General features: G+C 38.7%; 1 protein-coding gene across 1 annotated transcript in view; it reads right to left on the reverse strand.

Moving 5' to 3' along the window:
* Positions 1–19,613, reverse strand: part of ITGBL1 (integrin subunit beta like 1) — a 90,148-nt gene that overhangs the window by 55,949 nt on the left and 14,586 nt on the right. The gene's annotated exons all lie outside the window — the stretch shown is intronic.

A 19,613-nucleotide genomic window follows, 5' to 3' on the forward strand; every position in this document is an offset into this window, starting at 1 on the left:
AATAACCCTTCCACAGCTATTTTGTCCATAATCATAAACAAACACCTTTGTTCTTCTCTGGCTCTCAACTTGGTCCTCTAACTAAAGTGTCATGACAAGAATCACCACTGTGACTAATTCCTTTGTATCAAGTAACACTGCAACCAGGTCACTGCATACAGGATGTCTGATGGTCCAGGGAATAATAGATTTTTTTCCATTGAGCAAAAATGTGCACTAAGGTATAATTCTATTTTGTTTCTTCAGTGCTACAGGGTGTAAACCTATGTAGGTCAGCTGACCTACTGAGACAAGGGTCTTTCAACTTAGTTCTTCAGTTTGACACTACTGTAAATGATTAAGGGCTGAAAATCACTGCCATTCGAAGGCTAGGTTTAGACAAAGCCATTGCTGATATGAATCCATTACTTAGTAGATATATCTTCATCACCACCAACAGTTGTATCTGGAAAGTTTTCCATGTTTGACAGTACCTCCTCCAAGCAGAGAAGGTTCATTTGCCCAGAATCTGAGAGGCTGCTGCTCACACTCACCTCAAGTTCACATCTGGATAAATGGTGGCTGTACAGGCACAAAGCAACAGCAAATTTAACCAAGTGTACAGTTTTCCACTATCCCGGCTGGGGAGGGAGACTAGACTGCTAGTGTACACACCCTCAGGGATGTCCAGCTCCTACCTACTGGTTAATGCCCGTGAAATAAACTTTCAACACACACAAAAGCCGCAAGGATCAATATCTGAATTATGCAGTGGAATTTGCAATACATTTTGAAACTCAATGGGTCTTGAAATATCTTCTACACTTCAGTCACTCATTTATCATTGCAAAGGTCACGGAGTCCAATATGACTAATGCACTAAAAATCTTCTGGTTAGCTTCCATCAAAATATCTTACTTTGTGAGCGGCCCTCTCAATTCAGTATCCATTGAAACAGGTCAAAAAAGTTCTTTTGCCAATATACATAGAATCATAGAATCATAGAATGGTTAAGGTTGGAAGCGACCTCAAAGATCATCTAGTTCCAACCCCCCTGCCATGGGCAGGGAAACCCTCCACTACACCAGGTTGCCCAAAGCCTCATCCAACCCGGCCTTGAATACTTCCAAGGATGGGGCATCTACAACTTCTCTGGGCAACCTCTTCCAGTGCCTCACCACCCTCTGAGTAAAAAATTTCTTCCTTATATCTAATCTAAATCTGCCCTCTTTCAGTTTAAAGCCATTGCCCCTTGTCCTATCACTACATGCCCTTGTAAAAAGTCCCTTCCCAGCTTTCTTGTAGGGTCCCTTTAAGTGCTCTAAGGTTGCAATAAGATCACCCCGGAGCCTTCTCTTCTCCAGGCTGAACAGCCCCAACTCTCTCAGCCTGTCTTCATAGCAGAGGTGCTCCAGCCCTCAGATCATCTTCATGGCCCTCCTCTGGACCCACTCCAGCAGCTCCATGTCCTTCTTGTGTTGGGGACTCCAGAGCTGAACACAGTATTCCAGGTGGGAATCTCCTTGTTAACTTTAGTGTGCTTTGTATTAAGCATTCAAAGGGGGTCGGGGGTGGGGAAAGACGTTAGTGATATGTAAGTTACACCTGGACTCGGGGTTGATGGGTTATTCCCTCAGCTCTGCCACAGGTCATTACAGATCTGCTACAGAAAAAAATAGTTGAGTCTATAGTCTGCAGGTGTTGCAGACAATAAGCAACAGGGCAGATTAATATCTCTTAAAGTTTTATTGAATGAAAACAGCAATAGTAAACTCTAAGGTCTCCATTAAATATTCTATTTTGTCTTCCAAGAGAGGAAAAGGAAATTCTTTCCTCTTCCTCACCCTGAAAAAAAGTAAAAATGACTACATCAGTTGAATCACATCATTCCATGAATCTGAAATGACTGTTTCATTTTGAAAAAAAAAGTAAAATAGCTTTGTTGAATTGAAATTGAAATAAGGAATTTTGACAAACATTTCAAAATAGCAGGTATGTATGATTTCCATGAATACTCTGAAAAGCAAGTCTATCAACCTCCCCCCACTCACAAAAAAAAACCTGGCAAAACTGTTTCAAACTGTTAGTTATTTAGTTAATATAAAGAATGCCATCTACTGGCAATAACAATAAGTAGCACTGTTTGTAAGCTGGTAGGTGTGGTAAGGTTGCCAGTTTCATGCACTGCCAATGGGTCCAAAGCTCATTTAAGAAGCAAAATCTCTAAATTTGAAATGAAGTGTTATATTCCGGGATTCTCTTCAATGCCTATTCTTAATAATTGCTTTATGTTTGTGTCATGGTTTGATGTGGGGGGAAGGTCCGGGTGGCAGAAGCTGCCCATCACACTGGACTCCCGTCCCCCTCGGGGCTTGAGCCAATCGGCACCTCTGCGAATTGCCCTATTTACGGCGGACAAAGGAACCGGAAAGGTGTGCCTTTGCCCAGGAGCAAGGAGAAGGGAGGGGGGCACAGCCCCTGCTCCCTGGAGCCCAGCTGGGCAGCGGCCTGTGTCAGGCCGGGGCCATCCGCTGGGGATGGCGGTGGTGGAGCTGCTTGGGGAACTCGGGGAGAGTTCCGCTCCCAGGGTGCCCGCTGGGCTGAGTTCACCCAGAAAAGACTGAGATCTGAGACAAACGGCCATGCAGACACCAGGTCAGTGAAGATGGAACGGGACAACGTGTGCCGCAGCTGAGTCCCCCTTGCGAGTGGCCCCTTGTAACCAGTCCTCAGTGGAGCAAGCAGAGACCCACTCGCAGCCCGTGGAGGATCCACGTCAAGAAGAGATGCCAGAGCCTGAGTACGGTACGCATCTGGAGTCTGTGGGACAATCCCCACTGATGGGGAGGTGTTTTGTTTAAAGGAGATGCCTGAGCCTGGGACTATTGTGAATTATGGGCACAGGTCGAGGCGCATTTGCGCATTTACGCATTTAAAGTCTGCATGGGAGGCACATTTATGCATTTGAAGTCTGTATGAAGACGCATTTAAGGTTGATATGACGACCCATGCCAGAGCGCATTTACAGTCTGTATGATGACCCACACCAGACCAAGTGGCTACAACTCCCTAAGAACCCGAGACTGTGGTAAAGCCCGCACTTGGGGCAATCCAATGGGGTAAGGATTGCCTCCTGTGGGTAGGACTCACGTTTTCCCGGTGAGTAGGGGATCCACTGGATCAAGGGACTACGGTGTAAGGACTCCTTCTCCTTTAAGAGAAGCGGCAGTAACAACATGGAATGAACTGACCTGCACTCCCCCATTCCCTGCCCCCTGTGCTGCTGAGGGGAGGAGGTAGAGCTGGGAAGAAAAGGCAAAGGGGGGGAGTGGTGGTGTTTTTTTAATATCTGGCCGTGTTTTCTTGTTATCCTCTCAAGTAACCGTTTTTGTTTGCTTTTCTCTTTGTAGGTAGCTGTTAATAAACTGTTTTGCTTTAAGGAAACAGCCTCTTTTGCCCAGGACCGTGGTTGGTGGGTGCTTCTCTGTTCCTGTCTCGATCCTCAGCTCTTTTATTATATTTTTCTCCTCTCCGTTTTACTGGAGTGGGAGAGCTGCATGGAGTTTAGTTGCCAGATCGGCCTAACCCACGACAGTTTGGAAACAAGTCTCTAGTAGGAAATAACAGGCTGGGTTCATGACTCACTTAGAAGGAATTCTCTGTGTGTGTGTGTTCCACAGCCTTATGAACATACACGGTACTGGCATAGTTACAAAATGGACACCTTTCACAACGAGAAGAAAGGCACGTATAGCAAGTAAACAGTAGTATAAACTAACTCCAAACACGCAGTTCCAAAGTTGGCCTGCATAAAGGAGGGAGAAGGTGCAGTTAAATGATTCATGAGTAAACTGGTAGAGAAAGTGACCCCATTAGACACATAGAGTTTGATGTTCAATTCTCTGTCATATAACTTTCCAAAAACATTCATTGAATAAAGTGGTGTCACTTTGAAATAAGTATTTAGGCAACGATTGATTTATAACAAGTAAACTAGATAGTATTTCTTTATTATAGTACAAATAAGAGAAAGAAATGGTGTACATGTTGCACTTTATAAAAAATAGGGAACAGCATGTCTTCGGATACTTAGGCTTTATAAAAAATAGGGAACAGCATGTCTTCGGATACTTAGGCTTTAAAACCATGACTATGACTCATGAGGAAAAAAAAAAAAACAAACACCAAAAAAACCCAACAAACCAACCAACCAAACAAACAAATGAAAACTTAAGATAAAACCATTAATGTTTAGTATCTCATTTGTCTGCCCTTCTCTGCCTCCATGTCTCAGAGGAAGCAGATTCAGAAAGTATTATTGTTTTTATGACATCAGTTTCTTGGATCTGGCATTTATCTGTCTTTCTGAAAACCTCTATAATTGTAAGATAGTTGTTTTGTTTGGTTTTACCCAACACTAAGCTTTTAATTTTAGAACTGGACAGCTGAAATCCAGTAAATTTCACAGAAATTATGGTTTAATCAGAAGTACTTCATTTCTGGGGTCATGTCTTGCTTTATTGGCTTTCTGAGTGTGATTTAGATGACAAATCAAAGAGAACACACACAAAGACAAATATAAGACTTCAAGTGTGCCATAAAATCATTTTCCTAACACAACTGGCAAAGCTGTCTACTGGAAGTATTTTGGGCACTGGACAAACGAATATGGCAAGGAAAGGGCAGAATGTTTTAATCCATGGGCCTATTACTTAGAAAAATTGCAGCAGTTCCTGTAAAACAAATGCACTAATGATATTCAGGAAACAAAAATGACATAACATATTACAGCAAGTTCTAGCTCCTCTTTGTGAAACACTATCTCAGAAAGAGATCTGCAACTTCTGGGACAAAGATTTTGACTTGGAAGAAGACTTCATTATGAATTTCTCAGTACAAAGACTGGCGTTCAGCCTGACTTTTCTTGATGTTGAACTGTCATTGAACTTTGCACCAGGTTTCTCCAAACATAAATTGCAGAAAATAAATTTACCCTAGAGTTATTTCCCAAGGTTTCATATTAATATTTAGACTTATACACAACAAAGACTTCAGAAAGTATTTAGGCTCTTAGTTGCTAACTACACTTCCCACTTTCCACTGATAACTGAAAAAACTCTCAATGAGAGTTCAGAAGCCTAGATACTTCCCCCCAGTCTCACTTCTCCCCAGGTTCCTTGCTTCCAATTAAAATATTTAGTCCAGTCTGTACTCAGTTCTCACAGTACACAGATGTCTCTAGAAGCACTTAAAAGTAGGGAAACATTTCTACATCTCTCTCTCTCATGGAGTTTACACTATCATTTCTGTTTCCTATGCAAAACAAAGGAACAAATTACCTTAAAAGCACTACCCACATAAAAAACGTTGCTGAGTTTTATTAATTGGTGTTTGACAAATCTTTAAAACACTAAAGAACTGATTTTCTAAAAACCATCTTTTTAAAGATGTTCTTACTTAATGGCAACCCATAACATTTCCTTTTTAGTTTCTTCAGAAAAAAAAATAATCAAATGACACGTTTTTGCAAGATATTGCTTTTTTCCTTATAAATTGTATCATTGATCACTGTGCACCTTCACACCAAATAAGCAACCTCAAAAAGTAGTACACTGAGAGTTCAGTTTAAATATCAAGATCATTTTGATTCAAATTCAGCATTTGCAAAATGTATTAACTTCTTAAAGTTACTTTACTGAAAAAAAAAAAAAAGATGGACTTTTGTTCCTGCAAAGAATGGACTTTTGTTCCTTGCTTGTTTTTATGCAAGCTTGCATAATTTGAAAATGAGATTCACTGGCTTAATAAATCACCTTTAGAGTGTTCTGACTCTTACAAATACCAGCATCTCTAATGTGTCAGTCAGTGCTTCATTCAAAGCTGGCAAACAGCACTTTAGAACTTAACTAAAGCAGAACATAGCTACTGATACAAACATGCAAGATTATTTTTGCCTATCAGAAAAATAAAGTTTGCTTATCTTTTTAATAGCTTTCCCCCTTACAGAATTTAAAGAAGTTTTTAATGTTTGTATCTTTATGCTTCAAATATACTGTACTGATACCCAGTTACTGTGGGAGTGGAATATCTTGTTCTGCACCATAATCATAACTTAGTAAAATATTTGAAGAGAAATAGTAAACTCCTCAAACAAGAAACTACAAGACACATAAGCAAGTAAGCATTGATTAGGCTAGAAACTGATCAAGTCTAAACCCAGTTAAGAAAAGGAGTGAGGTGTCATTTTTATACCACGGAAATTTTGGCTTCTAAAATTACACCATGAAGTCCAGGCTTCCTTTCCAAAAAGCCAATTCTGGAAAACCATGTGTCTTATGGTGTTCACGAAAAATCTAAAAGCTTTTGATTCTTAATAGTTTTCAGCTTAAAAAATTGCTTCCATTTGAATTTTCAGGGCCTTTAAGGCATTTTTAAGTAAAAATTTTCATAAAAGAAGCACGAAAGATGGAAGAAATCAAACTACTCAGTCAACCTGGAAATCTATTAAACTGCTGTCACACTATACCAAATCAATTTTGCGACACCACTGATCCATTTATTTTACACAAGCTGCCGTCTTGGAGAAGGCACAGAGCAGGTAACAGCTTCAGAGTAGGCAATGGGTCCTTGCTAAGGTGTGCTGGAAACTGTTTTCCTTCTTTCATCTTTTTCTGTAGGCTACATAGATACCACACCAACCACATTGCAGAAAGAAGGTCAATCTTCATTACTATAACAACAGTATTTGATAGATATCTCTTTACTAGTCAATTAAATGGGATTGGGACCGTTCCCTGGCATTGAGGCCAATTGGCGTGGAAGAACTGGCATCCGTACTACCAAGCTGTCTTTCACGAAGGTGGCCTCATCCAGGCTGTCTGCTGGGACCAGTCACTAGCCCATGCTAATTCCTGAACGATAAGCAGGAATTGTTTGGAAAGAATACTAGCTGGCACAGGGCAAAAGTGGGCCAGTGACTGTTCTAACAAGCTGACATTACAGGCAAGCGAGCCGCAGTACCTGGGGATGTTCCATAGTACTATTTAATTTACTAATCTAGATGGCACTGCCAAGGCAGCTCAAAACACTCCATAAACTACAACAAGATATTCAGAAAAAGAACTCATCTCAGCAGATCGACAGCAGAGGTTCTTTGCTCCAGCCCTCACAGACTTCTATTCATTTTATTTGTACTGTAATAAAACATCACAGTTGAGGTAAATAATCTCATAAACTGGTTGCATTCATAGAACCCAAATGCAGGCATCTAAAGGTTAGCCTGACAGTCATTCTCTTTAAGGACAGTAAGGAAAAGTATGAACAAGGACAATTCATCTTATAGTAACACAGAAATATAGAAGAAATGGGCAAATTGCCTCCAATTTAGAGGTACTATCATTTCACTGAAAACCAAGGCTGCAGTATCTCACATGTTGATGTCTAGATAAATTCAAGAGATGAAGCTCACTCAGAATATTCTACTGTGTTTACAATAGCTAGAGTATATTTAACATGATGACTTGACTTTGTTTTTCTCCCCTGTAGGCAGCTGTACAGGTAAACAAAAATTCTTATGTACACCCCAGTCAGTTCTGCATTTCCAAATGCAAGCTGGCTCATGCAATAAAGTTTCAATATACACACATTTATTATGAGGGTGAGTAAAAATTTTGGGCAACACAGGGCTTCACCTCACTTTCTGCTGCAATATACAACTTCATGACTTCATATCCGGTATTTGTTCTAGTCAATAAGCTGTGAAATCTAATCAGCTCTCACACATAAACATGTACACATGCCTCAACTGCTTCTTGTTTCCTAGCAGAGGTTCTTTTGGAATGTCTCCCGTCATTGTGATCAAACTCCAAATACCTGATACGCTAAAGTTATCAGAGAGATGGTACTTAAAGTCACTTTCATTTTGAGTAGCTGCTATGCTTCCACAAATGGAAGATGAACCCGCATCTCTCTCTCGTGTTGTATGCGTTTCATTAATATTCCTTCATATAATTGCCCTTGTACATTTCAAGGAATAATTTTTTCAGCAGTGTGAATCATTCCCATATCTCTGCAAGTACTCAAGACATTGATAAATCCTGACTTTAGGTCAGATATCATTTTGAAGTGAAACAAAACAGGATGAATACTTGGAGCAGCAAAATCTAATCTACTTTTAAAATTATTAATAATTTTAATTGGTTATATCTTCTTTGACTGGAACAAATAGTTTCTGTTATAGCTCCTTACAAATTATTTTGGTATATCAAAACAAGAAGTATATGTAACATTTGTTAGGCATCCTTCAGCAGAAGCTGTAGAAATATTACCACAAACTTCCGACTATCTGGATTTACTGCTTATGTGTATGCAGTTTCTCAATCTAGCATTCACAACAACATGTTCCCTTTCTAGGCTCTACAAGCACATCCCATCCATCAAAGGTGTTGACATATTGTGGGTCTATATGCAGCTCACTATCCAATCAAACGGAAGAGACAGACTAGATAAAAGATTCAGGGGAAGCCTAGCACAAATGAGTGTCAGTCCATTCTTTGATTAGGTAAGGGCAATTATGATAATTACAGCAATCCGCTACAGGGAAATGTTCCAAAATTGCCAGCCTGATGCAAAGCATAGCACTTGCAAGTATCCACTTACACAAAACTTTGCCTGAACTTTTTGAATACTAACCATGTTCTTCCAGCTGTAAACAGCTTAAAGTTGGCCTAGTAACTCAAGGCTGTGATCTACTAAAACATATTAACATATGGTGAATTCTTCTAAAATAGAACATCACCTACAGATAGGCACCTCACTGGAATGTAAAGAGAACAGGCATTATCGAAAATTTAACCCAAATTCACACACAACACTATGGCAAAACTATAATTTCTCACATACTTTTTTTCTGGATAACAATTTCAACACTGAGATTTTTATATTATATGTATATAAGATAAATACGTTATAAATTTTGTTTTCAGTTTGCCTTCTATATCATGTTCCTGCTCTACTATATAAGAAGCCAAGCTCAAACAATTTGAAAAAACAAGGATGCTGGGAAAAAAAAAGCCAATTACGTCAAAAGACACACTAACAATCACTGAATGTTTAGATTTAAAAACAGCCAAGAGAGACTCCCATCAATTTAAAATGGGAAGATACAGGCTAAGAACAATTAAGTAAGACTGACATACAGAAGAGACTATGTACAGAAGATAACCAGCTGTCAGAGAGAAGGCAGTGGTGGCCTTCAAGTTCTTTCATAGATATCTTTCACAAATGAAAGAAGTCGTCTTTGTCTGCTGGAGGAAGAATTACAATCAAGGGAACAAGAACGAGGAAGACTACATCACATACAAAAGGAAATTTGCAATGTGTCCAAAGATAGTAGCATTTCAGAAGCAATGACTGAGAGAATAAGAGGGAATTTTTCATGTGGTTAATGCTTACAGTCATCAGAAAAACACGTTCCTCCCTGAGCTGTGAAATGAGTAAGTCCACTATCTACAGATTTGTGCCTTTTGTACTGTACCCATTCTTATCCATCAGATTAACCCTGCCTAAATGCATGCCTCCAAATACACTCCAACAGGCATATGGCTCATTAGAAACAAAACCACGCAAGCTGGCTGGCTAGTGAGCTTGTGCAGATTGGCCCACTGAGTACAAAAACTGTATTGCTGCACTTTATGTCCCTTTTCACCAGTGGAGGCACAAAGTAGAACCTCGTGTCTTCACAGCTGCCAATAAAGCATTTGCACACTGATTTCTGTTTTCTGGAGATCTCGAAAAGAAAAGCTAAAGCTGAGCTGAATGACTGAATAAAAGCAAGGAAACACACTCCTCTACTTTTCTAACCAGTAAGCAGAAAGAATGTAAAGCCAAACTGTAACACGTATGCCAGGTTTCAAAATTCTGAAACAAGATGGCTGGCACTAATCTATGCATGGATCATTTATTTTGCTGTTATTTCCTGATAGATGAAGCTGCTACCTGCTATGATTTAATAGCCATTAATATGATGAAGAGGACTGACGTATGTCAAAACAAACTGGTTGCTTTTCAAATTCTGCAGCTGGAGGTGACCTATGGTCACACTAGGTGTTCCAGCTATTCTATGGAATTGTTTCTACTCTCTGAAGTATATAAGCTTTAAAAACAGCAAAGACATGTAGTTATAAATAATACATCCCACAGAATGGACAGTTACACAGTTGTATCCCAGTCTCTTCAAAATTGCACAAGAAATCAAAGCTGATTGACTACAAGATGTCTCATACATAGGTTGTACCATAGACTTATGGAATTCTCTATGCTGGAAGGGCCTCTAGAGGTCCACTAGGCCAAGGTCCCGCCCAGAGCAGCCCTATTACAGCAGGTTGCTCAGGGCTGTGACCCACAGAATTTTGAAAATCTGCAAGGATGGAGATATCAAATTTTCGTCACCAATATCCCCAAGTCCTTCTCCACAGGCTTGTTCTCAATCCATTCATCCCCTGTGTCTATCATCCCCTGATATTGAGGATTTCCTCAACCCAGGTGCAGACCTTGCACTCAGCCTTGTTGAGCTCCTCAAGCATGTCAGGGTCCCTCTGGATCGCATATCTTCCCTTAATCGTGTCAATTGCACCACTCAGTGTCATCTGCAGACTTGCTGAGGGTGCATTCAATCCCACCGTATACATTGTTGATGAAGATATTAAATAGCATTCGTTCCAGTACAGACTCTTGAGGAACACCACTTGTTACTGGTTTCAACTTGGACATTAAGCCATTGAGTATAACTCTTTGGACATGGCCATCCACCCAATTCTTCTTCCATCTAACAGTCCATCCATCAAACCCATCTCCCTCCAATTTAGTGGCAAGAATGCTGAGGGGGGACCATATCAAAGGCCTTACAGAAGTCCAGGTAGATGACATCTGTAGCTCTTCCCTTGTCCACTGATGCAGTTACTCCATCATAGAAGGCTACTAGATTACTCAGGCATGATTTGCCCTTGGTGAAGCTGTGTTGGCTGTCTCTCTAACCTCTCAGTCTTCCATATGCTTTGACATATCTTCCAAGAGGATCTCTTCCATGACCTTCCCAGGCACGGAGGTGAGGCTGACTGGTCAGTGGTTCCCAGAGTCCTCCTTTTTGCCAGTTTTAAAAATGGGTGTGATGTTCCCTTCTTCCAGTCACTGGGGACTTCACCTGACTGCCATGACTTTGCAAATATGATTGAAAGTGGCTTGGCAACTACATTTGCCAGTTCCCTCAGGACTCTGGGATGCATCTCATCAGGTCCTGTGGACTTATGTATGTTCAAGTTCCACAGGTGATCTCCAACCTGATCTTCTCCTACAATGGGAAGGATTTCCCTCAGTCCCTGCCTTGAGGGGCTTGAGAGATGTGGGAAGAATCTGCTAGATTACTTGCAGTGATTTTCCAGCAGATATCAAGGTGACTGAAATTGCCTGTGATGAGCAAGGTCTCCAATCTTGAGGCTTCCCTCAGCTGCTTAAAGAAGGCTTCACTTACATCCTTTGTTGATCAGGTAGTCTGTAGCACACACCTATCACACTCATAAGTAATTATATACGAACGTATCACATATGAATAATTGCATCAATATATCGTATATAAATAATTGTGCCTGCCTCTTCAATATCCATTTAAACATCAGAATTTACCACAAAACAAATTGCCTTTCTTACTGGTGTGAATAAACCAAAAGATATTTGATTCAAAAAATCCTATACTGAAAAAGAGCATGTCAAGTTATTCTGATTGCGAAGTGCTATCCACATTTGTTACTCTGCCAGCCATAGATGCCATGGTTTAAAGATTCCTTTGTTTTACTAGGCTTTTATCCCACAGCACTAATTCCTAAGTATCATCCTAAAACAGGTATGTTACTTTTCCTCTGTTCTTTACCTCTTCTCAAACTTCTCACTGTGAAAACAAATGCGAAACTTCAGAACATCAACAAATTCTGTTACAGAAATTTTTGTGAACTACTGCACTCTTGCAATATCACCTACGTGTCAGAAACAACTTCCAACACATCCTGCTTCTACCAGAACGGATTAAAAAAGCACTTATGCAGAAACAAAGTACTTCCTGAACCATGTATTTATTACTGAGTTATAAGCACTGCAAGTATGGGTTCACTGCAGAAATGAAATGTTCTCTTGATTTACAGTCCTTCCTAGGTTCCTCTGTCTCTACTTGCTGTCTCTCCCCAAAAGACAACAGTAAAAGGCAAAGACAATAGCCAGGAGTGCTGTAGGTGTGTCACTGACCAATAAGGAGCTTTCTCTACAAAGAAATACTGAAGTATTGAGCTCCTGAACACTTTCTGATAAAAGAAGATAAATGTATTTTAAAAAATCAGAAATGGAAAAAGGTGAAATATTCTCAGCAGCTCCAAATTGGCTTTCCTAACAAAAGGCAGCTGCCAGAGGATCCTGTTTCAATTAACAGAGATGGGCTCATACAGAGCCTGAATCAGAGCAGCAGTTTAAAACCAGTGATCTAAGCTATTGAGAGACAAATCTAAGACGAGCGTGATGCAACTATTTATCTGTATTTTTTCTCTTGGATATCAACAGACTACAAGTGGAGTTCAGATTGCCAATGCAGCATGTAAAGGTATGCCAAATTTTATAACAAATACTGTTACGCCAGCCTATTTGGCACTAAAGTACTAGTACAGTAGGAGTGCCTCTCTGCTTGAAGCACACAGATGTATAACAGAGCTCAGTTTCAAAGTTGATGAGGTGAAAGCTAAAGACGTGACGCATGACTTACATTTATGTTCTGTTCTTGTTACACCAGCTAATAACATTACTTGCTGTCAGGCTGTCTACTACAGTGCTTTAATTAAGACCTCCTTCAGAATGCAGGGGTCATGCAAAATGAGTGAAAACAGCATGCCAAATTCAGAGATGATGTACATTAGAGTAATTTACACTTCAATTAAACAGTGCAATTTGCATAATAAGAGGCTGCAATAAAGAGCTGGTAGCGGGGATAGTGACCTAGATCTTACCTTAGGACTGTTTACACTTTTCTGTACTAACTCCATCCTGTCATATATAAAGTATAGTGAATTATTCAAATGGCAAATTTTACTGTCATCTTCCTTTAATAAGTCAATAAACTTTAGAAAAAATATTTTCCTATAGGTACCTAATAGAAATAGGAAGTTTTGGGGGGTTGATTGATTTTGGCAATATCATACTAGAGGGGGACCATAAAGTCCTTAATTAATAACAGCACCCAGAACAAAACCAGAACTGCGAGGACCTAAAACTATAGCAACTAAGGCTCCAGTGGCAATAGCACAGAACTAGTTCTCATGATGCTGCACATGCCACCAGCAGCCCTTCTGCCCTTTTAAGGCATTATATCTATCTGTAAAGATTTAACTGTTGGAGAGACGATCAGATTGGCATTACTATATTACAGTTTGGATAGATTTAAAAATCTTGAAGATAGACTGAAAGATGTCATCCAAAGGTTTATATGAAGTCATAGTAGTTGGATTATCTAACCCAGAAATTATTTACAGGCTGAATATTTTATGTCATATTTGTGATCAGTCATGTAAGACTCCACAAAGATCAGAAGAGAATTGTATAGTTACATCTCACCTGCTTTTAGGCACCAATTTAGCACATATCTTTTTATCTAGTCTCCATCCACTCTTGTCAGTACACAGATGCGATTTATATCATGTGAGTTTCTCTTTCCTTCTGCATGTCATGGTGTGTTGTATCAACAGGAATTTACACCATTTCCTGTATCAGCCAAAGCTTTGATGAGCTATGTTTCAGAGCAGCATAAAGTGTAGCAGCATAAAGTGTACATTTCACAATAGTACAGCTGAGATATCCCAAAAAAGACTAGGACTTTACAGTAGCTGCTTGCCAGTGGCCCTGCTCTTCAGAGTTATCACTGACCTTTATCCCTAAGCTTTGTTTCCAGGCTCCAGGAGATGGTATCCTGCAGACTAGCAATATGCATTACAGAATCCCAACACTGAACACAAGGGATTGATTCACTGCCTCAGTTCATCACAAGGAATCTTTACTAATGCATTGAGCACTGTTGCTCTTCCACTAAGCCAGCCAACACCTGATAATTTTAAATACAGAAGAAACAGCAAAGTTACTGTAAAGTAACTGTGTCAGTAAACTTTCAAAACGCCATGCAACTTTTGAACTCACAAATTTCATATTTTGAAAATGGGATTTAGGAGAGTTTGCAAAACCAACAAAAATCTTTTTCAGTGCAGAATCCAAAAACCTCTTCATATTTCAGAAAGTCAATGCCAGAGCACAGATGTAAGGAAAAATTTCACAGAGAAAGAAATAGTCCCATTCTCTCTATGTGACAAATAAACAAAAGCAATTATAGAAAAGAGATTAAAATGGTAAAAGATGCTACCAATAAGAAGATTTGTCACTTATCTGTCTTTTGGATCACTGCAATGGGATGGCTGCCTTCAGTAAGGGTAACTGATGAGAACAAGATTATTTTTAAAAAAGCTCTCATCTATTATTCTCAAAATCTACCCTTTTTATTTTCAGTTCTCTTCCTGAAAGCTTTTTTATTATAACTATTTTGAAATCTCCTTTTTCCCCTAAGGGGAAACTCAAGTGGGTAATGTGCATTTTAAAGATAGAAAAGTCATTTATCTTGTCCCTTAATCCTGACAACAATATGCTATCTCTTTATTTTCTTACCATAAGGATTTTTTGGTGTGCCTTTTCCTTTATCTCTGACACTGGTCTTGTTGTACAGTATGTTTTTAAAAGGGACAGACTTTCACTGTGAATGTATTACATCTATAGTGAAAAGTCATGCAGCAAGTAACAAAACACTCTCAGGAGCAAAAGTGTAGAAGGAATTATTCACCTTATATGAACAAAGCTGACTAGAATCTCTCCTCGTCCTCAACATGCTTTTGTAGGAACAGTAATTTTTGGAAAGTACCTAGCAATAGTGTATTTTAATTTCCAAAATTTTCAGCTGATCCTTCTCTCCCATTATACATAACAGGAACTACTGAAGGTAAAGACAGCCTGATTGATGTAACTGAGAGGATTTATATTTCCTCTGCCTTTATAGCACCATTTGAGAATGTAGACATTCTCACTTACTGCTCAACATGTCGACGTAAAGCCTTCTCTCTCCTTTGCCTACTGAAGCAGCTAAGAAATACAAGACCATGGTGAAATATATTTTTGGCAGTATCTCTGCTCTCCCCACATGCTGACCAGCATGCATGAAACAGCTTATGATTCCTGTGAGTGACTGGGGAAAATCAGGAAGGGAATTGCAGTCTGGAGTAAAAGTTCACTGCTTCATCTGCTCTCAGGAGAGTGAAATGCAGATTAAGAAATTGTAATCTATAGCATTTTATAGATATTGATTATCTAATTAGGTCGTGTTGTTCATAACATCCTTTCAATTCTCCAAAATTTTTAATACAACTTTTAAATAGCCCTTATATATTAAACGCTTTACTTAAAAAAAGCTTTATTTCACTGTTAATTTTTCCTATATCTTTTTTTCTCTTACACAACTTATACAGGTTACACAACTTATAGATAATGGAGCCCGAGATTCTCAAAATCTGGGTGGTACGTGATAATTCTCTTAGTTTACATTGCTCATGCTTTCTCTGTTTATCACTATGTAGGAACATAATTTGCCTTAAAGGTAACTAATAAAAATTCAGGTACATTTTTTTAAAAAGCCAGTATTACAAACATATTGGGTCACTGAATCACTAGAAAAAGAGTAAAATTAGGTTAACATTTGCTTTCCTTTTCCATTCATCATTATCTGTAAAAACAAACTATAAGGTATAAGATAAGCACCTTCCAAAAATTAAACTTTTGGCCACTCAGACTGATTGAAAATTTTCAAAGAATATCACTTTGCCATGATTTTTATGTTAATATTGTAAAATTTTACAAAGCAAAATGAAGGAATTGTTTTTTAACATAAGCCCCCACCATCTCAAGTTTCTGACACATAAATAGAAATCCCAAATCTCTTTTATAAGGAATTTAGAAGATTTGTGAGCTTGGTTTTGGGGGTATTTTTGTATTTCTTTGTTGTTTACTGGTTCACCTTCTGTAATTACTTTTGGAGATTTTAAATACTGATGTTGAATCATTAGGAGTTTTATAGTCTTCCATATCAGAAAGTTTTGCAAAATGCACAAAAAACCTAAAAGTGGCCAGCCAGGCTTTGAAGAACTATTTCTTCAATGCATCCACAGACAGCATGGATTTTTTATTTTAGTACTATTAAAGTGAAGGATAATCACATTTTAAAATCATACTTAACATTTCAACAAGAAAACACAATCTGGGAAATATAGTTATTGTTAATCTTGGGAACAGAGTATCAAAACGGAAGCTTCTGATTTCTCAACCTGAAAATCTGAGCATATGTCAGCATGTAGACAGAGACTACCAAAAGAGACTATGAATGGTAACAGTTCTACCTTTTTCTCAGTACAAATTTTAGCTATCTATATGGCATTAAAAGTCCTAAAAATGCTTTGTCTTTCAATGTCTTTATCCAAGAGCATAAAAGTGATTACAAAAGAGTATGTTAGTTGTCGTAACTGTTGACTAACCTAGAAATAAAAGGTACAGATGAATAGAAAACGTCTTCAAGAAAATGCAATACACTGCGAAGTCGTAAAGTCATAGAACCATAGAATCATAGAACAGTTTTGGTTGCAAGGGCTTTAAAGGTCATCTAGTCCAACCCTCTCTGCAATGAGCAGAGACATCTTCAACTACATCAGGTTGCTTAGAGCCTGGTTCAACCTGACCTTGAATGTTTCCAGGGGTGGGGCATCTACCACCACTCTGGGCAACCTGTTCCAGTGTTTCACCACTCTCATCGTAAAAAATTCCTTCCTTATATCTAGTCTGAATCTACCCACTTTTAGTTTAAAACCGTTACCCATTGTCCTATTGCAACAGGCCCTGCTAAGAAGTTTTTCCCCATCTTTCTTATAAGCCCCTTCTAACTACTGAAAGTCCGCAAGAGGTCTCCCCGGAGCCTTCTCTTCTCCAGGCTGAACAACCCCAACTCTCTCAGCTCTTCCTCACAGGAGACGTGTTCCATCCCTCTGACCATTTTTGTGGTCCTCCTCTGGAGTCGCTCCAACAGGTCCATGCCTTTCCTGCGCTGAGGACTCCAGAGCTGGACACTTTACTCCAGGCAGTCTCACCAGAGCAGAGCAGAGAGAGAGAATCACCTCCCTTGACTTGCTGGCCATGCTTCTTTTTCTGTAGACCAGGATATGGTTGGCTTTCCGGGCTGCACATTGTCAGCTCATGTTCAGCTTTTCATCCACCAGTATCCCCACATCCTTTTCTGCAGGGCTACTCTCAACCCCTTCATCCTTCAACCTGTATTGCTACCAGAGGTTGCCCAGTATCAAGTCATGCACCTACATCTGTGGGTTCTCCATTCTACATCCTATTCCATACATAAACTAAAAGACCCTATTAAATAAGGATGCTAAGTTCTCAGCTTCTCCAGCAGTGGAGAGGATTACTGACCTGTACAAGGATCTGCACCATAGCCAGAAGAAAAATATTACAAGGAGGTGACCAAAACAATAATGTTCGAATGGAAAAGGAAACACTTCCATTTTTGTCATAACTTTCTCTTCCTTGTCAAACAATCCTCCCTATGGACTTCAGAGAAATTGAGATTGGTGTTACAAATCTGTGGCCTTTCCCACTCCCAGAAGACTTGAAAGGGGTTGTGTTTGATTGGAAATCCTTATTTTATTTCATTTGCTTTTGTAACACTTCTGTCTGTGACAAGCTATAATGCCAAGTAGTAGGATTTTCAAATGGGACCAAAGAATTTAACTGTGTGAGTCCAATGACAATTTTTCCTAGGAACTAAAGACCTACATCCCTTCAGCAGTACAGAAACTTTCTCACATTTTTTACTAGATCCAAAACATGATGAAAGAAAGGGAAATCCAAGGAGTCCAGGATAAAAAAAAAAAAAACAACAAACCACTATCTAGTAAATTAGAGATGATTAGACTAAAATTTCCTTTGTCTTTTTCTCTTCCAATTTTCTAAACAAAATTATTCATAGGACTAAAAAAAATACCTCATTCCATTCTAAAATTACAGTTTTCATGGGAATTTTTTTTTTCAAGCATGGAATGCAGAATCCCTTGCTCCTTCATTACAGCAGCTATCTATTACATCCTAGTTACACGTGCCATTTGGACCCCTTGTGAACCTTGGTGGTCTCTTCTTCTTTGGAAGTCAAAGGAAGCTCAGTCAAAGCTACTGTTGATTAAACCTTTTGTTCCAATAGATACTGCCTGTATTTTATTTGAAAATTTTGACTAACGGATCATTCAGTCAAATGAATTCACCTGAAAGGGACTTATTTCACTGCTAGTACCTCAACAGTAAAACACTGCTAGCATTAATACTCAGAGGTGGGTTTTTTTTCAGACATGAAGAGGATAGAATTATTGCCACTAATATTGAAATCTTCAAACTCACTCTTCCCACTATACTTAATAAAACTTTTCAAAATTTAAAATATAAATAGAACAATATGGTCTATAACTTAAGGCTTTATTTTTATTCAAATTGAACTTGTTTTTATGACTGTCATTCTTTTCTCTCTGTCATTTGACTCTCATAGTGCAGAATGCAATTAAATCATAGAACTGACTTCAAATGCTCAACATACACAACTCCTAGTGAAACAGATAAGAGAAGAGACATTCAGCATTCAATAAGAACAGGAAAAGAGTGAGCCAGTATTAAAAAGTAAAATAAAATCAAATGTCAATAGTCCTTTCTTTTTAACTACAATTCTTGTAATCATGAACAATAAAATGATGTTGATTCTCTGCAGATGCTCTTGTTTCACTTATGTTGTAGCCAAGAATGTTTCTGAGAATTTTTAGCAAGAGAGATGTAATTCACTCAGAAACTGTAGCCTAATTAAGAAAAAAGCAATCAACAATCTGTTAATATATAGTTCTTTTAAGATAAAGCTAATGATGCGTTTACTAAGTTATGAGCTGCTACGCATTTATAGGAGGAGAAAAATACAATTATCCCCCTGCTAACTTGGGTGGACAGCCTACAATTTTTTTACTATTTCGGATAGTGTTAGTGAAAGAAGAAATTGCAAATGAAATTACATTTAGGGTCAAATGCAGTAATTCAAGAGCAACTTTAGACCTTTTCCAGCAAATACTTAAGTGGGCAGAATTCATAACAACTTCAATTACCAGTTCTAGCGAAAGTCTGTGCCATACTTACTTCTCTTTCTTGTCTCTGCAGAAAATCACATTTCAAACAGTGAAAAAGGAAAAACAGCAGGTCTTTTTTCCTTTTGAGAAAAATTTCCTTTTGCTTGCAATGTGTATTTCAATTGTATGTATGACTGATTTAGTATTAGTCAAAGTTTTGAAAAGGCTACAGTGTCATAAAGACAGGGTTTCAAATGAAAAGCCAGTGGCTAACTAGCAAATTGCACTGAAGAACAACTACATTTTAGAAGTCAATCCTACACTCTGTAGGGCAGTTTCTTAGGCAATTTAAATCTGAACAGC

The sequence above is a fragment of the Tauraco erythrolophus genome, chromosome 1 (assembly GCF_009769465.1).
Source record: "Tauraco erythrolophus isolate bTauEry1 chromosome 1, bTauEry1.pri, whole genome shotgun sequence".
Classification (NCBI taxonomy): domain Eukaryota; kingdom Metazoa; phylum Chordata; class Aves; order Musophagiformes; family Musophagidae; genus Tauraco; species Tauraco erythrolophus.